General features: G+C 46.4%; 1 protein-coding gene across 3 annotated transcripts in view; it reads right to left on the bottom strand.

Annotated features, from left to right (window-relative positions):
• Positions 1 to 26,227, bottom strand: part of LOC137381327 (cadherin-6-like) — a 157,794-nt gene that overhangs the window by 81,739 nt on the left and 49,828 nt on the right. The window lies entirely within an intron of this gene.

Genomic DNA, 26,227 nt, shown 5'->3' with positions numbered 1-26,227 from the left:
CTGCCTCTCAAGGATTGACCTTCACAGCCATCAGCAAAGCTGCACCAAGAGAAGACACCCCACCTAAAATGATTGTCTGCTGCGTGTCATCTTTCATAGATGGAAGGATGCCAACCCAACCAAACCATTTGTTGCCCCAAAATCAAATTTCATTCTGCTTACTGGATACCCAAATGGAGGAGGATTTCAAACTGTAAGCTGTAACTATATTATTTTCTAAACAATCTTTCACAGAATCGTAGAATCAAACATCACAGAAGGAGGCCCATTGTGCCTGTGCCAGCTCTTTGAAAGACTTATCCAAATTGTCCCATTCCCCTGCCTTATCCCTACAGCCCTGCAAAATTGTCCTTTTCAAGTATTTATCCAATTCCCTTTTGGAAATTTTTATTGAATCTGTTTCCACTACCCTTTCAGGCAGTGCATTCCAGATCACAACAACTCACTAAAATATCTCATCTTGCCTCTGGTTCTTTATATTTCTTTCACCGAGTTAAGAGATACTCAATGATGTGAAGGAAAATACTACCTGCGTGTAAAATGGTCAAATGGTAAAATCTAAACTTCAATTTTTTTAAAGAGTTTTGGTTTACATTCATCAAGACAGGGATTCTGACTAACATAAAATAAAAACAAGAAACGCTGGAAATACTCAGCAGGTCTGGCAGCATCCGTGGAGAGAGAAACAAAGTTAACGTTTCTGGTCTGGAAACATTAACTCTGCTTCTCTCTCCACAGATGCTGCCAGACCTGCTGAGTATTTCCAGCATTTCTTGTTTTTATTTCAGATTTCCAGCATCCGCAGTATTTTGCTTTCATTTCAGGGATTCTCACTGTCGGGAAATGAAACACTATTCTCTTGGGGAAACCTGTGCTAGCATCAAAATAACCTCATGTTAGATACAGCATAGTTATGTGGAAAGTAAAGCTCCCTCCAACCATAACCCTACAATGTAGTTTAATGTCAACTGCAGAATTCCCTACTGGGCCAGTCTGCATTGTTCCACATTAAGCATTTCAGACGTCTTTAATTTTTATTGAATTGGAGTCAGCCTTGATCAACAGACTCACACTCAGCAATAGAAACTGGGGGCTGGAATTTGTGTTCAGTTGGAAAGCAGGATTTTGGCAAGGGGTGTGGAGAAGAGGCGCAGATTTGCCCACCACAGAACCCGAAGCCGTAATGCTGGTTACCGATATTCACGGAGGCGCTGAAGTTACGTGGCGGCACCTCTGCCGCTCTGCGACAGGACCGTACTTTAAATATGTTAAAGACTGTTTTGCATGTATTAGTTTGCCGAGATCCTACCAGCCATTCATAATGTTTTGCACGACGTGTGGCACTCACGTGCCTTCACCTTCCTGTCTTTGAAAAGCTGGCGCCACCAAGGCAAGAGTCCTTGGTGCCTGCAAAGGTTAGATAAGTAATTTGTTATTAGCCGGCTGAATTTTTTTTTGACATTGGACATTGCCACTCAGGTCAATCTGCAGATGTGAGAGGAGGTTGGAACTCTGCAAGTGGATACAGTTTGTGTTGGGGGGTCTGGATGGAGGGTGGTGGGTTGTGCAGAACTGGGAAAAAGTCACGATGGCTCGCACTTATTGAACAGTTGTGAGAGCGACATTTGGCCGTATCATAGAGCTCATGCCAGAATACTGCTGACCCAGAAATTAAACAAATCTCTGCCCAGTTAGGTGTACTTGACCTTTGGAAGGAATCTGAAGTTACAAGGAGGATAGAGATAGGTATGATTCACACTCGGATGACATACTTGATGTCTGAGCGTCAGTGCCAGTGACGATTGTGAATGTCCAGAGAGGCCGTCACTCACCTCTGTGCGCTGCTGAATGACCATTGGGTTTTGGTAGTCACCTATGCCTGTGACCCTCAGATTTACCGTGACCCTAAACCTTTACGCCTCTGGATCATTCCAGGCATCCACCGGGGCCTGTGTGGGGTCTTTCAATCTGCAGTGCACCGCTGCATCAAGGAGGTGACTGACGCTCTGTTCAGGAGAACCGGCGACTATGTCCGGTTCAGGACAGACCTCGAGAGTCAGGCCGAGATGGCCATTGGACTTGGTGCCATTGCGGGATTCCCACAGCTCCAAGGTGTGATTGTCTGCATGCATGTGACCATCAAGGCTCCCACGGACCAACCAGCCACCTTCATAAACAGAAAGAGGTTTCATTCAATTAATATCCAACTAGTGTGCGACCACAGAAAACACTTCCTACAAGTGTGTGCCCACTTCCTGGGCAGCTGCAATGACTCGTTCTTATTGCGCCAGTCCCAGGTGCCACTGCTTTTCACTCCCTCCCGCTCAGGGCTGGATTTTTGCGGATAAGGGCTAGCCCTTGATGACATGGTTTCTGACGCTAGTAAGGAACCCCAAACCTGAAGAGTGTTACAATGCCTATCAAGGCTCCACCCGAGCGACCATCGAGCAGGCCGTCGGTATGCTGAAAATGCGCATCACTGCCTCGATAGATCTCTTGGAGCCCTACAGAATGCAGCAGAAGGGTTTGGCACATTGTTGTAGTCTGCTGCATTCTGCACAACATCGCACTACAGAGCGGCGAGGCCTTGCAAGATGAATTAATACAGGAGCATGAGACATCCTCTGACAAAGAGGACCCAGAGGGCACACAGGGACAAGCACGCATGGAAAATCAGACAGCAGTGATGGAGGCCAGACATGGTGAGCAGTGTGCAAGTGAGGCAAGGCAGAGACTGATAATTGCACATTTCCACAATCCATAAATGTCAATAATTATATTTGCTAACAAAACTCACCATCAGGCAGCTCATCACCACCTTCTCAAGGGCAATTTGGGATGGGCAATAAATGCTGGCCTGGCCAGCGACGTCCACATCCCATGAATAAATAAAAAAAAGTCTCAAGTCCACTGCCTCGGGAACATGTCTCTCCAGCATGAATGGCAGCAACAACAGAGCCATTGCCCAAGTGACGTCATTCGTGCAACTAAACGTCATGCTCATTGGCCTGGTTATGATGTCAGTTGTCACATGGGCAATACTGTAAGGCTTATGATGGAATTGAAAGACACAATCTCTCCATGCTGGAAAGTGGTTTTCAGACATTAAAAGCTGATGATTGGCAGGAAAACACTTAATTAAAGTAAACATGACATATCTGTCTCACCCGTGAATACCCATATATGGCAAGTTGTCTTTTCAATAAATTTATGGGTGCTCCTTCGCGGTGTTACCTCTGTGCTAGCAGCTGGACTGGACTGCTGATCAGGATGCTCCTTGGCCTGGGATAACTTTGGTGGTTGTCCTCTGGGTGCCTGAGGCCTGGAGGGCCCCAGCTGCCTGAAGGCTTCTTGCACCTGTGCAGGACTGTCGTCACGCGTCACGGCTGCTGGAGCTGGACTCACTGGTGGAGCGGTTGAGGAGCCCATGTCCACATTCAAAACACCCTGAGGGGAGAACCCAGAGGTGGAGCACAGCCTCTCCTCCTCCCTCTCGAGGCTCGTTGGAATCTCCCTGCTCTCCGGAGAAGGACTAAGGGCGGGGAACACTCTGTATGCTCCTGGTCCTTTTCTCACCCTGCCATTGCTGGTTTGAAGTCATGGCCAAGTCATGGCGCATATGTGGAAGGTGGCTTCCCATGAGGGTCGTCAACCTCTCCATGGATGAAGCCATGCCTGAGCTATGGCAGCAGTCATGGCATGGATGGACTCCTCCATCATCCGCTCATGGCTGCGCATGGCCTCTGGCATCACTACCAGATGTTACCTTACCTCTCCCTGCAACTCCAGTATGCTCTGTACTGTCGACAGCAGAGGCTCATCATCAGCCTGGGGCTTAGCATGGGCCTGAACACCTACAGTCCTCCGACTGTCAGAGGCCTCGGTTGTCTCCGTCCCAGCCAGCTGTTTGGGTGCATGTGTGGTGCTCTCACCAGCTTGTGACCCTGTTTCTAAAGCCGATCGGATACCCACTGAGGTGAGAGTATGGCACATGATCCTTAGCTCACGGCTAACTCCAGCGTCTCCTCTTTGGCCTGCGACAGAGGCCACAGGTCAGGCACCCCACCACCGGTCCAGGCTGCCTCCCTGCTGTTGAGGGCCCTCTTCTCCTGACAGATCAAGGCTGCAGCTACTGTTAAGTTCCAAACGTCTCTACAGCACGTCAATGCTAACACAGACCCCTCTTCTGCACTTGCGGGATGTCGCTGCTCTCATACTGACTCTATCTGTCTTGGGTCTAACGTGGGCTATGATAGAAATGAGGGAGACTGGTCTCACTTATTCAGTAATCTGTTATCATCACGCTACGACCTTCCTATCATTAGAATGGCTGTGTCAACTGTGTGCTTTTACACTTGTGGACAGGCAGATCACAGCAAGCTATGTGGAATCATGCAATTTAGATTAGATTAGATTAGAGATACAGCACTGAAACAGGCCCTTCGGCCCACCGAGTCTGTGCCGACCATCAACCACCCATTTATAGTAATCCTACACTTTTCCCATATTCCTACCACATCCCCCCACCTGTCCCTATATTTCCCTACCACCTACCTATACTAGTGACAATTTATAATGGCCAATTTACCTACCAACCTGCAAGTCTTTTGGCTTGTGGGAGGAAACCGGAGCACCCGGAGAAAACCCACGCAGACACAGGGAGAACTTGCAAACTCCACACAGACAGTACCCGGAATCGAACCCGGGTCCCTGGAGCTGTGAGGCTGCGGTGCTAACCACTGCGCCACTGTGCCGCCAATTTACCTTGACTGAACGTAGGAAGTTATTGACCTTCCTCCTTCACTGGACCCAGTTACGACAGGTGACCCCATGACTGCTAAGCCCCTCTGCGATTTCCACCCAGCCTTGCTTGGTCAGGTGGGAGCATCTCTTCCTGTCATCACTGGGGAAGAGGACCAGGCACCTTTCTCTTACAGCCTGGAGGAAAATCAGCAGTGAGGAATCACTGAACCGTGGGGCCGCCCTTGCTCTTACATCTGACATGTTACGAATGATGCCCTGGGGAGTGGGGGGTGGGGGGGGAATGTTGGCTGAGATGTAAAATTACAGCAAACCAATGAAGTGCTGCTGTACTAAACTGCTATTGAATGCAATGAGAGGAAATGCAGGGCTGGCAGCATTTTAAAGATGGCGCAGCCCAACATCAGGTGATGCCATTAACAGCATCGCCAATGTCGCCCCCAACCACGTGATTGGGGGTGGGGGGGGGTGGGTGAGTCGGCCGCCTTCATTATGCTAAGTGGCTGTCGATGCGAAATCGCGGTGGCATGGCTGCAAACGCCACACGCGGGACGGCTGACATTTTGCACACCTGCCGCTGTTCCTGGCAGCGCGATAACAAAATCCAGCCCGGTTTGTGTTTGCCCAAACTCATGTACAATCATGCATACTGCAGAGAGGGGGTGGGAAGGGGAGAGAGAGATGATTTTCCAATTGAATCCAGCTTCCCGGGCAAGGAAAATGATATTCTAGCCAGTCACCTATATAGAGTCTTCGTCCAAAGCAAATTGTTAATCCTACCAAATTCTGGAGAACACTAATGATACTGTGTCATATAACGATGGGTGAGCTGCCTCTTTCTGTGCATAGACTTTGATAGTTTTCTCAGTCAGAGGCTTTAAAGCATTATTTCTGTGATTTGCATCGATGTCAGAATTTGTTTCGCTGAGTTATAAACTTGTTCCCAACATTAGGTGGCATTGTTCCCTATCTGACTATAATTTATACAGAATAAAGCTTCCTTTACAATATGGTGGAGATGTGTTTCCTTCCCTTTCCCATTGTAAGTGAAAATATCTGCAGTGTTTGCAAACTGCGTTGGTGTGTTTTATCAGTAGCAGCTCTAGTTTCACAACTCATAGTTGTGAATTGGTATCCTGGGTGTGCCTTATGTATGATTTACCAGCCCTGGTTAGGCTGAGCTTAAAGAGATGCTGGCAGGGTTACACGGGGCTGGGGAGAGGAACAGATCATCTATTGTGAAACTCAATGAACAAGCAACTTGGAACATCTCAAGGATTGGAATGGGAGGAACATTGACAAGTTGTAAAATTTATACTCTAGCTATAAGGAAATTGCATGCAATAATTCGCATTACAGTTCCAAATTTATGCAGTGAAATGTCAGATCGAGAAAAAGATGTTTAAGCATTTCTAAGAATAGTCCTAGTTAAATGTCCAATAAGGAGAAAATTGCTGCAGAGCAGTGCTCAAATAAAGGTTATGGTAAAAATGATGAGTGCCGACACTCTGAGTGGGCATGAGCTTAAAAAGAATGAGTGTGGGTGGGTTTCAGAATGCAGTGCTTGGTCTGTGTAGGATGTGGCCTGATTAATCCACTTCACTGTATTTGGCAGCAGGGTTGTTATATATATGAAAGTGAACAACTGCTGACATTCCAAAATCCACCAGATGGAAATGTTCGCCTCAGCAGGTTTTTGGATGAAATTTTGCGCTCATCCATGTCAAGGACTGCCAGTGCAGGGGAATGGAAATGGTGCATTATTAGTAGCACGTCCCAGGTCAAAAGATGAGTAAACTTCCTTTAGTCTGCATGAATAGTAACCCTTAAATTTAACTTAAACCTCAATCTCAGAGCAGCTCCCCTGCTGCATCAGTGTAAATTTGTGCAGTTTCCTTGCAACTTCTTTGAATAGAACTTATTATTTGCACCAATGTGTGTCGCATTTTAGTGCTTTTGATTCGTGTCAGTGTCAGAGCAGTGGGAGGTATTCAAAGGGGAGATTCAAGGGGTTCAGAGTAAACATGTTCCCACAAAGGGAAATGGTGGGACGGCCAAATCTAGAGCCCCCTGGATGTCAAGGAGCTTACAGGGTCAGAAATGGTAGAAAAGGGAAGCTTACGTCAGACACCGAGAACTCAATACCATCGAAAGTTGAGAGGAGTACAGAAAGTGGAGGGGTGAAATAAAAAAGGAAATTAAGAAAGCAGAGAGAGGGCATAAAAGAATATCGGCAAGTAAAATCAAGGAAAACCCAAAGATGTTTTATCAATACATTAAGAGTAAGAGGATAACTTATGAAAGAGTTGGGCCTATAAAAGACCAACAAAGGTAACCTATGCGTAAAGCCAGAAGATGTGGGTATGGTTCTTAATGAATACTTGCATCTGTCTTCACAAAAGTGGGGGCAGATGCAGACATTTTAGTTAAGGAGGAGGAGTGTAAAGTATTGGATGTGATAAACATAGGGAGGGAGGAAGTATTAAGGGGATTGGCATCCTTGAAAGTGGATAAATCACCAGGGCCGGATGAAATGTACCCCAGCCTGTTAAAAGAAGCCAGGGAGGAAATAGTAGAAGGTCTGACCATCATTTTCCAATCCTCACTGGACACAGCTGTGGTGCCGGAGGATTGGAGAACTGCTAAACCTTTGTTTAAAAAGGGAGTGAGGGATAGATCAAATAATTACAGACCTGTCAGTCTAACTTTGGTAGTGGGCAAATTATTGAAATCAATTCTGAGAGACAGGATAAACTGTCACTTATAAAGGCATGGATTAATCAAGGACAGTCGGCATAGATTTATTAAGGGAAGGTTGGGTCTGACTAACTTGATTGAATTTTTTGAGGAAGTAACCAGGAGGATTGATGAGGGTAGTGTTGTTGATGTGGTAAACATGGATTTTAACAAGGCTTTTGACAAGTTTCCACATGGCAGACTAGTTAAAAAAAGCCCATGGAATCCAGAGGAATGTAGCAAGCTGGATACAAAATTGGCTCAATGGCTGGAAAAAAGGGTAATTGTTGATAGACGTTTTTGCGACTGAAAGGCTGTTTCCAATGGGGTTCTGCAGGACTCAGCACTAGATCCCCTGCTTTTTGTGGTATATATTAACGATTTGGACATAAATGTAGGGGGCATGACCAAGAAGTTTGCAGATGACACAAAAATTGCCATGTGGTTGATACCGAGGAGGATAGCTGTAGATTGCAGGAAGATATCAATGGACTGGTCAGGTGGGCAGAATAGTGGCAAACGGAATTTAACCCAGAGAAGTGTGAGGTGATGCATTTGGGGAGGTCAAACAAGGCAAAAAAATACACAATAAATGGGAGGATACTGAGAAGTGTAGAGGAAGTGAGGGACTTCGGAATGTAAGTCCACAGATCCTTGAAGGTAGAAGGACAGGTCGATATGGTGGCTAAGAAGGCATATGGAATTTTTTAAAAATTCATTCATGGGATGTGGGCGTCGCTGGCTAAGCCAGCATTTATTGCCCATCCCTAATTGCTCTTGAGAAGGTGGTGGTGAGCTGCCTTCTTGAACCGCTGCAGTTTTGGTGGGGTAGGTACACCCACAGTGCTGTTAGGAAGGGAGTTCCAAGATTTTGACCCAGCGACAGTGAAGGAACGGCGATATAGTTCCAAGTCAGGACGGTGTGTGACTTGGAGGGGAACTTGCAGGTGGTGTTCCCACGCATTTGCTGTCCATGTCCTTATAGTTGGTAGAGGGCGCAGTTTTGGAAGGCGCTGTCTAAGGAGCCTTGGTGGGTTGCTGCAGTGCATCTTGTAGATGGTACACACTGCTGCCACTGTGCATCGATGGTGGAGGGAGTGAATGTTTGTGGATGGGGTGCCAATCAAGCGGGCTGCTTTGTCCTGGATGGTGTCGAGCTTCTTGAGTGTTGTTGGAGCTGCACCCATCCAGGCAAGTGGAGAGTATTCCATCACACTCCTGACTTGTGCCTTGTAGATGGTGGACAGGCTTTGGGGAGTCAGGAGGTGAGTTCCACACCACAGGATTCCTAGCTCTGACCTGCTCTTGCAGCCACGGTATTTATATGGCTACTCCAGTTCAGTTTCTGGTCAACGGTAGCCCCTAGGATGTTGATAGTGGGGGATTCAGCGATGGTAATGCCATTGAATGTCAAGGGGAGATGGTTAGATTCTCTCTTGTTGGAGATGGTCATTGCCTCTCACTTGTGCGGCACGAATGTTACTTGCCATTTATCAGCCCAAGCCTGGATACTGTCCAGGACTGGATACTGTCCAGGACTTGCTGCATTTCTACATGGACTGCTTCAGTATCTGAGGAGTTGTGAATGGTGCTGAACATTGTGCAATCATCAGTGAACATCCCCACTACTGACCTTATGATTGAACGAAGGTCATTGATGAAGTAGCTGAAGATAGTTGGGCCTAGGACACTAACTTGAGGAACTTCTGCAGTGATGTCCTGGAGCTGAGATGATTGACCTCCAACAACCACAACCATCTTCCTTTGTGCTAGGTATGACTCCAACCAGTGGAATGTTTTCCCCTGGATTCCCATTGACTCCAGTTTTGTTAGGGCTCCTTGATGCCATAATCAGTCAAATTCTGCCTTGATGTCAAGAGCAGTCACTTCCACCTCACTTCTTCAGTTCAGCTCTTTTGTCCATGTTTGAACCAAGGCTCAAATGAGGTCAGGAGCTGAGTGGCCCTGGCGGAACCCAAACTGAGTGTCACTGAGCAGGTTATTGCTAAGCAAGTGCTACTTGATGGCACTTTTGATGCCACCTTCCATCACTTTACTGATGATTGAGAGTAGACTGATGGGACGGTAATTGGCCGGATTGGACTTGTCCTGCTTTTTGTGTAGAGGACATACCTGGGCAATGTTCCACATTGCAGGGTAGATGCCAGTGTTGTAGCTGTACTGGAATAGTTTGGCTAGGGGCACGGCAAGTTCTGGAGCACAGGTCTTCAGTACCATTGTGGGAATATTGTCAGGACCCATAGCCTTTGCAGTACCTATTGCCTTCAGTCATTGCTTGATATCACGCGGAGTGAATCAAATTGGCTGAAGTCTGGCATCTTTGATGCTGGGGACTTCAGGAGGAGGCTGCGATGGATCATTCACTTGGCATTTCTGGCTGAAGATTGTTGCAAATGCCTTATCTTTCACACTGATATACTGGGCTCCCACATCATTGAGGATCGGGATATTTGTGGAACCACCTCCTCCAGTTAGTTGTTTAATTGTCCACCACCATTCACGGCTGGATGTGGCAGGACTGCAGAGCTTAGATCTGATCCGTTGGTTATGGAATCGCTTAGCTCTGTCTATCGCATGCTGCTTACGCAGCTTGGCATGCAGATTGTCCTGTGTTGTAGCTTCACCAGATTGGCACCTCATTTTGAGGTATGCCTGGTGCTGCTCCTGGCACGCCCTCCTGCACTCTTCATTGAACCAGGGTTGGTCTTCTGACTTGATGGTAATGGTAGAGTGGGAGATATGCCGGACCATGATGTTACAGATTGTGGTTGAGTACAATTCTGCTGCTGCTGATGGCCCACAGTGCCTCATGGATGCCTAGTTTTGCAATATTAGATCTGTTTGAAATCCATCCTATTTAGCACGGTGGTAGTGCCACACAACACGATGGACGGTATCCTCAATGTGAAGATGAGACTTCGTCTCCACAAGGACTGTGCGGTGGTCACTCCTACCAATACTGTCATGGACAGATGCATCTGCGGCAGGCAGATTGGTGAGGAAGAGGTCAAGTATGTTTTTCCCTCTTGTTGGTTCCCTGAAGAGGTGGTAGAGGCAGGAATCCTTGCAACATTTAAGAAGTATTTTGATGAGCACTTGAAATGCCATTGCATACAAGGCTACGGGCCAAGTGCTGGAAAATGGGATTAGAATAGTTAGGTGATTGATGGCTGGCACAGACACGATGGGCTGAAGTGCCTGTTTCTGTGCTGTACAACTCTATGACTCACCACCCATCACAGACCCAGTCTAGTAGCTATGTCCTTTAGGACTCGGCCAGCTCGGTCAGTAGTGGTGCTGCCGAGCCACTCTTTGTGATGGACATTGAAGTCCCCCACCCAGAGTACATTCTGTGCCCTTGCCACCTTCCTCCAACTGCTGTTCAACATCGAGGAGTACTGACTCATCAGCTGAGGGAGGGTGGTAGGTGGTAATCAGCAGGAAGTTTCTTTGTCCATGTTTGACCTGATGCCATGAGACTTCATGGGGTCCAAAGTCGATGTTGAGGACTCCCAAGGCAACTCTCTCCCGACTGTATACCACTGTGCCGCCACCTCTTTTGGGTCTGTCCTGCTGGACAGGACATACCCGGGGATGGTGATGGCATTGGACATTGTCTGTCAGGTATGATTCGGTGAGAATGACTATGTCAAGCTGTTGCTTGACTAGTCCATGGGACAGCTCTCCCAACTTTGGCACAAGCTCCCAGATTTTAGTAGGAGGACTTTGCAGGGTCAACTGGGCTGGGTTTGCCGTTGTCGTTTCCAGTGCCTAGGTCGATGCCGGGTAGTCTGTCCAGTATCATTTCCTTTATTAGCTGTGGCATGGAATATAAGAGTAGGGAGGTTATGCTGGAACTGTGTAAAACATTAGTTAGGCCACAACTTGAGTACTTTGTGCAGTTCTGGTCACCTCATTACAGAAAGGATGTAATTGCATTAGAGAGGGTACAGAGGAAATTTACAAGGATGTTGTCAGGACTGGAAAAATGCAGCAATGAGGAAAGATTGGATAGGCTGGGGTTGTTCTCCTTGGAACAGAGAAGGCTGAGGGGAGATCTGATTGAAATGTACAAAATTTTGAGGGGCCTGGATAGAGTGGAGGTGAAGGGCCTATTTACCTTAACAGAAGGGTCAGTAACTAAGGGGTGGGGGTGGGGGGGAATAGATTTACAGTTATTGCTGAGAGGATTAGAGGGGAGATGAGGAAAAATGTTTTCACCCAGAGGGTGGTGGGGGTCTGGGACTCACTGCCTGAAAGGATGGTAGAGGCAGAAAACCGCATCTCATTTAAAAGGTGCCTGTATGTACACCAGAAGTGCTGTAACCTGCAGGGCTGTGGATCAAATGCTGGAAAGTGCAATTAGGCTGGGTGGCTCTTCTTTTTCGGCCAGCGCAGACATGATGGGCCAAGTGGCCTTTTTCTGTGCCATAAACCTTCTATGATTCTATGGAACTGGGTTCAAGTTACCCAAGTTTTATTTAGGGTATTTTAGGACGACAAAGAAGTCTCAGCTGTGGATCAGTTAGAAGCATTCTTATCTGTAAATCACAAAGTTCTGGGTTCAAGTCCCACTCTAGGACTTGACCACAGAAATCAAGGCTGACACTCCACTGTAATACTGAGAGTGCTGCACTGCTCGAGGTGCTGTCTTTCAGATGAGGTATTAAACTGAGGCCTTGTCTATTCTCTGAGATCCTGTGGCACTCTTTTGAAGAAGAGCAGGGTAGTTGTCCCTGGTGTCCTGGCCAACATTTATCCTTCAATCAACATCATAAAAAGCAGATTATCTGGTCATTATCACATTGCTGTTTGTGGGAGCTTGCTGTGTGCAAATTGGCTACATGTTTTCTACAGTACAACAGTAATCACAGTTCACAAAGTACTTCATTGGCTCTAAAGACTTTGAGATGTCCAGTGGTCATGAAAGGCGCGATATAAATTCAAGTCTTTTTTTTTTGGATCCCCTGAATTTGGTCTGGATTGACATGTATCGAACACAAGTGAAAGAACTATCTGCCTCTTCCAAACCATGAGATCTTTCAATTCTGATATATGCTCATGCCATCTCTAACCTCACTTCTCAGTGGCAATACCAAACCCCAGGTTCATTCCTGCAAAGGCGTCCCACGCTTGTTATCAAACATGCTCGTGCCAGAGATGCCAAACTCTTAGTGGATCACCGTGTGAATTTGAAGTCTATGCTCATCCCTGGTGTGCACACATAAAAAAAAAAGCAGGCACAGCAAGAGCAAAATAACCGTGAAACTCTCCTCTTGAACAAAACACAACGTATACGATTTAGCCACTCAGAATATTTTCAGAGAAATTACTACTGTCCATTACTTTCATGAAAGAACTGTGTAATTTACAGGAAAAAATAGTCAGTGATATTACATATGCTATTAGAGAGAACAGGCAGTTCAGAAAAAAGTGAAAACAGGTCCTTTTTTGACTCATTTCTGCATCATTATGGGCACTTAATCCATCTGAGACCAGACGTTTCAGATGCTGCTAAGAGTTAATGAGCTTCTATCTTTTCTCCACTGTATTAGTTAATATTCAAAACTGATAGCTCTGAGAACAATTCTCCTTAAAAGGAATAATCTGACTCACTACATCCATTTAACTTCATTAAATCTAATAAAAAATCATGTATTTATCTGACAAATCTACTTCTTTAAAATGTCATATTTCTTGATGGATCAGGCTTTTAAAACTCTACTGGAGCTTTTCTCATCTAAAGAATGGAATTAATTTGAATTGTTTCTGTCCATGCTCAACATCCATCAGATTTCAGTGAAGCTGAAGTTTCAATAACAGAATAGAATACCAAATGTTCTTCATTAAAAACTGTATTTGTTTACTGATCCATAATATCTACATAGTGAATAAATTGAAAATTAGGTTGTAGGAAAGCAGATTGTCTTAATTTCCAATTGAAACCAACAATACTGACATGAGAAGGATATTCCATGCACACAGGAGCACTAAACTAATTGCACCAACTGTACAGAGCAAAGCTCAGTTATGTAATGTACAGGAAAAGCCAGGAGCCAAGCTGATTACTGCTGAGCACTGCTAGAGTTACCAGCAGAAAACACTTCAGACAGACCTGCAATGCACATACCTAGTGGCTGGATTTTGTGCTCGGTTGGTAGGCGGGTTCTATGGTGCCATGGCAGTGGGCGGGGCAGGGTGTTGGAAGAGAATGGTGCAGATTCGTCTGCCACGGACCCCGACGCAGTAATGCCGGTTTCCGATATTCTCGGAGGCGGTGAAGTTCCAAGGCGGCACCTCCGCTGCGACGTGACGGGACCGTACTTTAAATATGTTAAATACCGTTTTGTGTGCACTAGTATTGAATTCACGGCAATCCTACCAGCCGTTCGCAATCTTCTGCATGATGTACGGCACTCACGTGCCTTCACTTTCCCGTCTTTGAAAAGTTGGTGCCACCGAGGTGAGAGTCCTCAGTGCCTGTAAAAGTTAGGTAAGTTATCTGTTGTTATCCTGTTGAATTTGTTTTAACATCGCACATTGCCACCGAGGTCAATCTGCAGATCTGAGGGGAGGTTGGAACTCTGCAAGTGGATACTATTGGGGGGAAGGGGGGAAATTCTGCAAGTGGATACCATTGGGGGGAAACTCTGCGAATGGATACAATTGGGGGGAAGGGGGAAACTCTGCAAGTGGACACTGTTGGGGGGGAAACTCTGCAAATGGATACTATTGGGGGGAAGGGGGGAAACTCTGCAAGTGGGTATTATTGGGGGTGGGTGCAGAACTGGGAAACAGTACAGGTAGTTTTTCCTTGGGGGTCCCGTGCAGGCAACTCAAATGGTATTCTGATGGTCATGATGGCTTGTACTTATTGAAAAATTGTGAAGGCAACATCAAGCCACACCATAGAGCTCATGCCAGAATACTGCTGACCCAGAAATTAATACAAATCTCTGCGCAGATAGGTGTTCTTGACCTTTTGGAGGAATCCGAAGTTACAAGGAGGATAGAGATGGGTATGATACACCCTGTTTTCCTGCATACCCTTGCTGTGATGAAGCCTCTCCACCAGAGATGAGTCCAAGAGGAAGGTGTGGCTCAAGAGGAAGCTCCTAAACATGAGCAGCAGCAGTCACCAAGGTGAAGAGGAGCTCAGATATGCCAGCGGGTCTTTAGGACTCAGATGACATACCTGCAGATGTTTGAGTGCCAGTGTCAGAGACAACTGCAGATGTCCAGAGAGGCCATCACACACCTCTGCGCACTACTGAAAGGTGATTTGCAATCAATGGGTTTTGGTGGTCACCCTATGCCTGTGGCCCTCAAAATTACCATGGCTCAAAACTTTTATGCATCTGGATCATTCCAGGGATCCACTGGCAACATGTGTGGGATCTGTCAGTCTGCAGTGCAACACTGCATCAAGGAGGTGACCAATGCTCTGTTCAGGACTATGTCCACTACAGGACAGACCTTGAGAGTCAGGCCGAGAGGGCCTTGGATTTGGGGCCATTGCGGAATTCCCACAGCTCCAAGGTGTGATCGACTGCATGCATGTGACCATCAAGGCTCCCACAGACCAACCAGCTGCTTTCATAAACAGAAAGGGGTTTCATTCAATCAATGTCCAACTAGTGTGCAAACACAGAAAGTGCTTCCTATAAGTGTGTGCCCCACTTACCTTTGGGGTGGATACTTGGGGATAATGCCTACCCCTTAAATGACATGGCTTCTGACGCCAGTGAAGAACCCCACAACTAATACTGAAGAGCGTTACAATGCCTGTCATGGCTCCACCCGAGCAACCATCGAGCAGGCCGTCGGTATGCTGAAGATGCACTTCCACTGCCTCGATAGATCTGGTGGAGTCCTACAGAATGCACCAGACAGGGTTCGGCGCATTGTTGTAGTCTGCTGCATTCTGCACAACATCGCACTACAGAGCGGCGAGGCCTTGCAAGATGAAGTAATACAGGAGCATGAGACATCCTCTGACAAAGAGGACCCAGAGGGCACACAGGGACAAGCACGCATGGAAAATCAGACAGCAGTGATGGAGGCCAGACATGGTGAGCAAGTGAGGCAAGGCAGAGACTGATAATTGCACATTTCCACAATCCATAAATGTCAATAAATACGTTTGCTCACAACACTCACCATCATGCATGTAGTCTGAAGTCCTCTGCCTCTGTTACATCTGTCTCTCCAGCATGAATGTCAGCAACAAACAGAGCCATTGCTTATGTGATGTCATTTGTGCAATTAAACATCATGCTCATTGGCCTGGTTATGATGTCAGTTGTCACATGGGCAATACTGTAAGGCTTATGATGGAATTGAAAGACACAATCTCTCCATGCTGGAAAGTGGTTTTCAGACAATAAAAGCTGATGATTGGCAGGAAAACACATTTAATTAAAGTAAACATGACATATCTGTCTCACCCGTGAATACCCATATGTGTCAAGGTGTCTTTGTAATACGTTTGCAGGTGCTCCTTCACGGTGTTACCGCTGTGCTAGCAGCTGGACTGGAGGCAGGCTGCTGATCAGGATGCTCCTTGGCCTGGGAAGACTTTGATGTTTGTCCTTCGGGTGCCTGAAGTCTGGAGGGCCCTGGCTGGCTGAAGGCTTCTTGCACCAGTGCAGGACTGTCCTCAGGTTGGCTGCTGGAGCTGGACTCACCGGCGGAGGGGCTGACGAGCCCATGTCCACATTCAAATCACCCTGAGGGATGACCCCAGATATGGAGCACAGCATGTCCTCCTCCCTCTCAAGGGTCATCGGAACCTCACTGCTCTCCAGAGAAGGACTAGGAGCAAGAAGACTGTCTAGGCTCCTGATCCTTCTCTCGTCCTGCCACTGCTGAATTGAAGTCATGGCCAAGGCAAGGGTTTTCCGGTCATGGCGCACCTGTGGAATGTGCCTCTCCATGAAGGTCGCCAACCTCTCCATGGATGAAGCCATGCACTCACATGCCCGAGACATGGCAGCAGTCATGGCATGGATGGACTCCTCCATCATCCGCTCATGGCTCCTCACTGCTCCACATGGCCTCTGGCATCTCTGCCAGATGTTACCTTACCCTTCCCTGCAACTCCAGCATGTCCTGTGCTGTTGATAGCAGAGGCTCATCATCAGCTTGGGGCTCAGCATGGGCCTGGTCAACCACAGTCCTCCGACCGTCAGAGGCCTCAGCTGTCTCAGTCCCAGCCAGCAGCTCAGGCGCGTGTGTGGTGCTCTCACCAGCTTGTGACCCTGATTCTAAAGCCGATCAGATACCCACTGAGTTGAGAGTATCTGCACTGGTGGAAGGTGCAGGAGTATCATGGGACGGTGCATCATCTAAGTGTTGCTCATATGTCCTCAGAAATTATTGTTGTTTCCTTGGTGTCTCTGAGCATTTGTGAGCACCGCCCTGCAAGATACAATATGAAGGAAAGACATTTAGGTGTTATGGTACACATGTCCCATAGCGTTTCTATATAAAATGTAATTTTGCTTCATTCTGTGTTTGTCAATAATCACTCTCTTCAGCTGGGACCCCAAGCTTGATGTCTGATATAGCATTGCCCTCCTTGGCTAACTCCAGCCTTCTTTTCAGCCTGAGACAATGGTTGCAGGTCAGGCACCCCACCACTGGTCCTGGTTGCCTCCCTGCTGTTGAGGGCCCTCTTCTCCTGAAAGATCAAGGATGTAGCCACTGTTAAGTTCCAAACATCTCTACAGCACGTCAATGCAAACATGGGCCCCTCTTCTGCACTTGCAGGATGTGGCTGCTCTCATACTGACTCTATCTGTCATGGGTCTAACGTGGGCTACTATAGGAATGGAGGAGACTTATTCAGTCAGTAATCTGTTATCATTACGCTATGACCTTCCTATCATTAGAATGGCTGTGTCAACTGTGTGCCTTTACACTTGTGGGCAGCAGATCACAGTAAGCTATGTGGAACCGTGCAATTTACCTTGGCTGAACGTAGGTGGTCATTGACCTTCCTCCTTCACTGGACCCAGTTATGACGGTTGCGCCATGACTGCTAACCACCTCTGCGATTTCCATCCAGCCTTGTTTGGTCAGACGGGAGGACCTCTTGCCATCGCTGGGGAAGAGAACCTGCTGCCTTTCCCTTGTAGCCTCGAGGAGAATTAGCAGCGAGGCATCACTGAACCATGGGGCCACCCTTGCTTTTACATCTGACATGTTACGAATTATGCCTGGGGGAAGGATGTTTGCTGAGATGCAAACTGATGGCAAACTGAAAAAATGTTGCTGTACTAAACTGCTATTGAGTGCAAGCAGAGTAAATGCAGGGCTGGCAGCACCTGATCCAACAACAGGTGACGCCATTCACAGCATCGCCAATGATGCCCCTGCCACGTGATTGGGGGTGACGGTTTCCATCATTAAGCTAAGTGGCCGCCTGCTGCCTAATTGTGGCAACGCGCCGTGCATGTCACAAGTGGGAGAGCCGACATTTTGCACACCCACCACCGCTCCCAGCAGCACGATAACAAAATCCAGCCCCATTTCTCAGATTTTACTTGAGGGATAAATTCATATCTTTTTGCACCGGTTATTAGGCTAGAAAAATTGAGATGAGTTTCATAACAGCAGTACCAAATAAATTAAACAAATACATCACAAAGTGCTGAGTGAGTCATGGAGCTTAGGTGGAAAGAGTAAAATAAATCACAGTCGTAGAGTAAAAATAAATCAACTGGAAAAATACTGAAAGGATTATAAAGGCAGAGATTTAAAACCCAGGGAGGAGAGTTATTAAGAACTGGTAATTTGGAAAATAACTACAAGCGGAATCATACTGAAGAAGGTGAACAGATCCAGAATAGAGCAATAGTGACAAGACATTGCATGAATCCTATAATGTGCTTGCATTAAAGTGGCACGCTTAATTTAAAGTGAGGATAAATGAACAAGTCAGGAAATCTAGCTTCTTGGTGAATCAATGTGCAGTGTAATATAACTGGCAGCAAGTTAATCATGTGAGGAACTGTAAAGATAGCCATGTTCTTCTCCAAAGGGAGTGGGAGAGAAGGAGAATCAGAAAAGGCATTGCATATTGTGTTAACTCACTTTCAAATCCTCTGAAGAAGGAATTTTCCTCCACACAAGATCAGGGGGCAGGTTGTTCAACCTTGCCCGTCTAAGAGCGAAGTCCAAAGTACGGAAAGTCCTCATCAGAGAACTCCTCTTTGCTGACGATGCTGCTTTAACATCTCACACTGAAGAATGCCTGCAGAGTCTCATCGACAGCTTTGCGTCTGCCTGCAATGAATTTGGCCTAACCATCAGCCTCAAGAAAACGAACATCATGGGGCAGGATGTCAGAAATGCTCCATCCATCAATATTGGCGACCACGCTCTGGAAGTGGTTCAAGAGTTCACCTACCTAGGCTCAACTATCACCAGTAACCTGTCTCTAGATGCAGAAATCAACAAGCGCATGGGTAAGGCTTCCACTGCTATGTCCAGACAGGCCAAGAGAGTGTGGGAAAATGGCGCACTGACACGGAACACAAAAGTCCGAGTGTATCAGGCCTGTGTCCTCAGTACCTTGCTCTACGGCAGCGAGGCCTGGGCAACGTATGCCAGCCAAGAGCGACGTCTCAATTCATTCCATCTTCGCTGCCTTCGGAGAATACTTGGCATCAGGTGGCAGGACTATATCTCCAACACAGAAGTCCTTGAAGCGGCCAACACCCCCAGCTTATACACACTACTGAGTCAGCGGCGCTTGAGATGGCTTGGCCATGTGAGCCGCATGGAAGATGGCAGGATCCCCAAAGACACATTGTACAGCGAGCTCGCCACTGGTATCAGACCCACCGGCCGTCCATGTCTCCGTTATAAAGACGTCTGCAAACGCGACATGAAATCGTGTGACATTGATCACAAGTCGTGGGAGTCAGTTGCCAGCATTCGCCAGAGCTGGCGGGCAGCCATAAAGACAGGGCTAAATTGTGGCGAGTCGAAGAGACTTAGTAGTTGGCAGGAAAAAAGACAGAGGCGCAAGGGGAGAGCCAACTGTGCAACAGCCCCAACAAACAAATTTCTCTGCAGCACCTGTGGAAGAGCCTGTCACTCCAGAATTGGCCTTTATAGCCACTCCAGGCGCTGCTTCACAAACCACTGACCACCTCCAGGCGCTTATCCATTGTCTCTCGAGATAAGGAGGCCCAAAAGAACTTTCTAGTCACAGGACTATCTACACACAAGCCATTTAGCTGCTCTCAAAATCAGGGACATATTTTTAAATTGAAAATAGAAAATGCTGGAAATACTCAGCAGATCAGGCAAATTCTTTGGAGAGAGGAACAGAGTCAATGGCTAGAATTTTCTGAGCTCCTGTGCCAGGCTTCCTGCAGTACCGGCAGTGGTCAATGCTCCCAGTGATGTTGATGGCATGCTGTGCTGCCGGCGGAGGTGGAGGTTTGTCTCTTAAAGGGACGGCATTCCTGTTGGTGGGCAGTTAATTGCCAGCTGCTGTTGAATTTGGCCAGGGGTTCGATAGATGGCCAGAGCAGGGTCACTCCCCCCCCCCCCCCCCCCCCCCCCAGTCTTTCGGCCTGTCACCCGGAAGCCCAGCCATCAGGGTAAACATAGAAACATAGAAAATAGGAGCAGGAGTAGGCCATTCGGCCCTCCGAGCCTGCTCCGCCATTCATTATGATCATGGATGATCATCCAACTCAGTAACCCGCTCCCGCTTTCTCCCCATACTCTTTGATCCCTTTAGACCCAAGAGCTATATCTAACTCCTTCTTGAAAACATACAATGTTTTGGCCTCAACTGCTTTCTGTGGTAGCGAATTCCACAGGCTCACCACTCTCTGGGTGAAGAAATTTCTCCTCATCTCAGTCCTGAAAGGTTTACCTCGTATCTTTAGACTATGACCCCTGGTTCTGGACTCCCCCACCATCGGGAACATCCTTCCTGCATCTACCGTGTCAAGTCCTGGTAGAAATTTTATAGGTTTCTATGAGATCCCCCCTCACTCTTCTGAACTCCAGTGAATATAATCTTAACCGACTCAATCTCTCCTCATACGTCAGTCCCGCCATCCCAGGAATCAGTCTGGTAAACCTTCGCTGCATTCCCTCTATAGCAAGAACATCCTTCCTCAGATAAGGAGACCAAAACTGCACACAATATTCCAGGTGTGGCCTCACTAAGGCACTGTATAATTGCAGCAAGACATCTCTGCTCCTATACTCGAATCCTCTCACTATGAAGGCCAACATACCTTTTTTACTGCCTGTTGCACCTGCATGCTTACCTTCAGCGACTGGGTGTACGAGATCACCCAGGTCTCACTGCATATTCCCCTCTCTCAGCTTATAGCCGTTCAGATCATAATCTGCCTTTCTGTTTTTGCTACCAAAGTGGATAACCTCACATTTATCCACAGTATATTGCATCTGCCATGCATTAGCCCACTCACTCAACTTGTCCAAATCGCCCTGAAGCCTCTCTGCATCCTCCTCACAACTCACCCTCCCACCCAGTTTTGTGTCATCTGCAAATTTGGAGATATTACATTTAGTTCCCTCATCTAAATCATTAATGTATATTGTGAATAGCTGGATAAAGTGAATAAAGTCCAACTCAGTGTTTCAGGTCAATGACCTTTCACCAGAACTGGAGTATTTCCAGCATTTCTGTTTTTACTTCAGATTTCCAGCATCCGCAGCATTTTGTTTACATATTTCTAAGGGGTTGGTGTGGAAATATAAATAACACTTCGAAATGACGACAAAGAATAAATGATTGCACATATCTATGTTGTACCTTGTCAATGTGCTATTAGTATTGAATGAAGAAAGTCGACTCTGGGTCAAAGTAACAAGAGTTTATTTATAGGGATCTTCTCACTAGGATATCTGCATGAACACTGAGTAACACCAGGTACAGACTCATGACATCACATCCTGTGATGATGCTAAAGGTCGATATACATAATCTACCCAGCAACAGCTTATGTACATTATACGGCAATCTAAACATCAATAAAAAGGCTCCTGACCAGATATAATATTGCGTCTTTAAATTTAGCGTTTATTATTCTCCTTATATCCATAGTGTGTCAAGGCTTATGTATCAAATATCTGTTGAAGTGAGGAAGATTTTTCACAAAGTACTACAAACTGACTTAAAAGAATGTAATGTTACTTCAGTATATACTCAAAACAGTCTCTTACACGACCCTCATTTGCATTTTCAAACCATATTCAGATGTCCCACTGATGGATACCATCAAACTGCTCAAGAACACTCTATGCACACCATCTGAAAACAGTGTTATAGAGAAGGCCCACTCATGGAAAGGTCGCAGCTGAGGCACTGTGAAGAGAAAAAAAAGAAAGCTGAGAATGAGAATGAAGAGGAGAGAAGGAAAGAAATATTAAAAAGATTTAAGATAGGCAAGACTGGCTTATTTAGCATAGTAATAGAATTGGGGAAAACTCTTAAGATTGTCCTGTTTGTTTTGTGTCTGATACTTTTAATTATGCACCTTAAATTGATATGAAAATGATAAAGCTATAACCTACAGAACATCACCTCAGCGTTAATTGAAGTCAATAATTTCAGACCATAATCTCTGCCCCCATTTTTCTTTTTCTTTGCTGGGTTTTGGTTTTGTTTTACTCTCCTGTTTTTTTTTCTTTTGTTTTTGAACTGCAGTAGTTCATCCTTCTGCTATTCACACCTCCTCTTGACACATCTTTTGTTTCTTTACTTGTCTCATGACCACTCCCTTTGGCCTTGCACCAACAACCCTTTAGCCACTTAATCTCTCCTGTCTTCCACCCTATCACAGACCCTCCCTTCTGTTATTTCCTCCCCTTCCCCATTTCCCTGTCTCTGGACTTGCTGAAAACCTGCTACATCTCAAACTACTAACAGTTTTGACAAAAGGTTATCGACCTGAAACATTGGTGTGGATTTTAGCCTAGCGCAAGTTCCATGCAGGGGGTGGCGTTTTGAGGTTGGGAACCCTGGAGGAATGGATTTCCCAAATGTCCTACACTTTTTAACTGCACGGCTGCTTTAAATTTGTTTCTATTGGTTCCCCGTCCATAGACAGCCTGATTGACAGGCTCAAGGCCCATAGTGCAGGAAGCCTGCAGCACAAGGCCACAGCAGAGCTAGGTTGAGAGCAGGTAGCTCTAGTGGAGGGGGTGGGGGAGGGTGGGAGAGATTGTGGGGAGGGGTCCGATCGCGAGTCCAATGGTAGCTGGGAGGTTGGGGGGGGGGAACTGACGGCAATGTGGGTGGGAACAGACAGATCGCAAGGAGGGTGGGGTTTATTGGGCAGCTTGTTGGGCCTGGAGGAAACACTCCCACTTCACTTAGCCCACAAGCAGTGCTGTAAAGGCACTTACTGCATGGATTCAGCCCTTCTTGTCTCTTTTCACCTGCCGGGTTTCCTGAGGCCTGGAAAACCCCAGCCGGGTGAGGTAAAAATAGAATAACTGTTAAAATGGTGGCATCATAACATTTAAATGATCAACCCGCCTCCCCTGAGAGGACTGTCTGCCTGTCCCTTCACCTCCTTCAAAATGAAAGTGGGCAGGTTCAAGGAGAGTTGGGTTCCTGTTTCAATATTTTTTAAATTTTAACCTCTGATACGATCCCAACCCACTAGCTTTCAGGAGCTAAGATTCTGCGCATTAACTCTGTTTCCCTCTCCACAGATGCTGCCTGACCTGCTGAGTGTTTCCAGTATTTTCTGTCTTTATTCCAGATTTACATTTCCCATTTCCTTAACTAACTTATATACCTCTTCAAGATCATCCATTAATTGTCTCTTTTCCAGGCTTCTTCAGTCTTTCCTTAAAACTAAGACCTCTGACGTTAGAAATCAGCTTCATGGCATTTCTCTGTACTGCCTCCAACCCTGGAATGTCTCCCTTGTTACTCATAGAACAATATATCAGAGAAGGAGGTCTCTCAGTCCATCATAACTGTGCTAGAGACTTTACCAATTTAGTAGTGGGACAGTCTGTGAGCAATTTGCTGAGGTGTTGCTCCCACTGTTAAATTCGTGGGGCCCTTTTTTTTAGATTTCAAGGGTGAAGGCTTAAAACAGAAACTAGGCCTCATCCAGAAATCAGTTGTTGATGAATGGAGCAAGCATTGGGCCTGTTACACTCAAGATTCTTCTTCTACCACCGTCAATGCAAGGTCATTATGTTTTTTCACTAAAAACCTGTTCCTGTGGAGCTGGGAAGAGTACTAGTCACAAAGTGTGGAGTCTTTAACGGACCATGGTCAAAGTCCAACTCTTTGTATGCTGAATCTGTTAACACTGAGAAGCAAATAAAGACTTGCATTTCTATAATGCCTTTCAGGACCTCAGGACATGTCAAAATGCTTTACAGCCAATTAAATAAGTTTGGTCACTGTTATAATGTAGGCATCATAGCAGCTCTTCCCTTTCCTGTTCAACAGCATCACCATCAAGGAATGCCCAACCACAAACACTGTGGCTACAAGAGCAGGTCAGAGGCTGGGAATCCCACAGTGAGTAACTAATTTCCTGACTCCCCAAAGCCTATCTGCCATCTACAAGGTACAAATCAGGAGTGTGAAGGAATAATCTACACTTCCCTGGATGAGTGTGGCTCCAACAACACTCCAAAAGCTTGACACCATCCAGGAAAAAGCAGCCCACTTGATCAGCACCCATTCACCACCTGAAACATTCACACTCTCCACCACTAGCGCACAGTGGCAGTTATATCATCTGCAAGATGCACAGTAGCAACTCACCAAGGTTTCTTCGACAGCACCTTCCAAACCCACGACCTCTACCACCTAGAAGGACAAGGGCAGCAGATGCATGCGAACACCACCACCTGCAAGTTCCCCTGCAAGCCATACACCATCCTGACTTGGAACTATATCGCCGTTCCCTCACTGTCGCTGGGTCAAAATCCTGGAACTCCCTTCCTAATAGCACTGTGGATATACCTACCCAACATGGATGGCAGCGGTTCAAGAAGGCGGCTCACCACCACCTTCTCAAGGGCAATTAGGGATGGGCAATAAATGCTGACCTAGCCAGTGATGCCCACATTCCAGGAGCAAACAAAAAAAAATCCAATGGACACACAGCAAGATCCTACAAACAGCAATGAGAAAAATGACCAAATAATCTGTCTTAGTGATGCTGGTTGAGGAATAAATGTTGGCTAGGACATCGGGGAGAACTCTCTTGCTCTTCATCGAAATAGTGCCATGGGATTTTTTTATGTCCACCCGAGAAAGCAAACGGGGCCTCGGTTTAATGTCTCATTCAAAAAGACAACGCCTCTGACAGTGCAGCGCTCCCTCTGTACTGCACTGGAGTGTCTGCCTAGATTATGTGCTCAAGTCTCTGGAGTGGGATTTGAAACCACAAACTCCTGAGATGAGAATGCTGCCCGCTGAGCCAGGGCTGACACCTGGGTCAATTTTTAGTTCCTCCATAGCTATTTGGACAATGTTGACAGTGTATCTCTCACTTATCTCTTCTATTGAGCAGTATTTACATTTGTACTGTAGATATTTTCACACTTCAAATCAAAATAGTATAGAATCTTTACACAGGCAGCATTACACTTTGTGGAATAGTTACTGGGGAAAAAAACACCTACAGTGCAGCTGTATATAAACTCATACACCGACCAAAACAGGTTAATGAAATCTTTGTGACAACACTACATGGATATCAGCAAAAATCTGCCTAGGTGTGGACAGTAGTGAGTGGAGGGACTGAGACTGAGAGAAAGAGAGAGGGAAAGAAACATCCACAGAAAGCAGGAAGCAAAAAGAAACCCAGGGGCAGATTTTCTCCTGAAGTTTGTTGTGAAACAAAACCCTCAATCAGATCATCACCCTGCTCTGACTCCTATAACCAGTTTGCTGTACAACCTTCCACAGGACCAAAGTGGTGAAATGTAAGATTTACTAAAGCCCTGTTGTTTTGACCAAAGTCCATTATCCCTCCTCATGCTCCTCATCTGATACAGTTGACAATGCCATCCTCGTCTAACACCTCTCCTCTACTGTCCAACGCTGTGAGTTTACCCTCACTTCTACCTGTCTCAGTGGGACTAATGCACCTCCAGCAAAAGCTTCACTTCCGTCCCCAGCACTATCACTTCTGGAGTCCTAAAAGGATCTATCTTGGGCCCCTTCCTGTTCTTCAGCTAAAAGCAGTCCTTCAGTGATATTATCTGTCATGATGGGCACAGCTTCTGCAAATATGAAGATGACAACTTGCTCCACGGCTCCACCACTTCACTCGACCTCTTGGCTGTCGCTGTGTTGCCAGACTGCCTGTGTCCACTTGCTTGTCAAGTACATCGGACCACTTCCTACATTGAAGGTGTGATGTAAATGCAAGTTATTGTTGTTGGATAATAGCAATTGTGTTTCATTTCCTTGCCGTAATCAGCTCCCAGGCTTACATAAAGTGCTTTCCGAAATAATTAGTTACAAAGAAGATAGGAATCACTACATGCTTTTGAACTCCCTCCCAATTATACCAGTTAACTTTTTTACTATTTTTATTTAAGTGGAGATGGTGATGACATTATCATCAAGGGATCTGGCTGAGAGAAGGTATTGAGCCTGACAGTATGAGGGAGCTAAATTAACACCTGGGGATTAAAATGACATTCTATTTTTAAAAAATGG

Source organism: Heterodontus francisci, chromosome 2 (assembly GCF_036365525.1).
Source record: "Heterodontus francisci isolate sHetFra1 chromosome 2, sHetFra1.hap1, whole genome shotgun sequence".
Classification (NCBI taxonomy): domain Eukaryota; kingdom Metazoa; phylum Chordata; class Chondrichthyes; order Heterodontiformes; family Heterodontidae; genus Heterodontus; species Heterodontus francisci.
The sequence above is the reverse complement of the archived record's forward strand: the minus strand, read 5'-3'. Positions and strand labels throughout refer to the sequence as shown.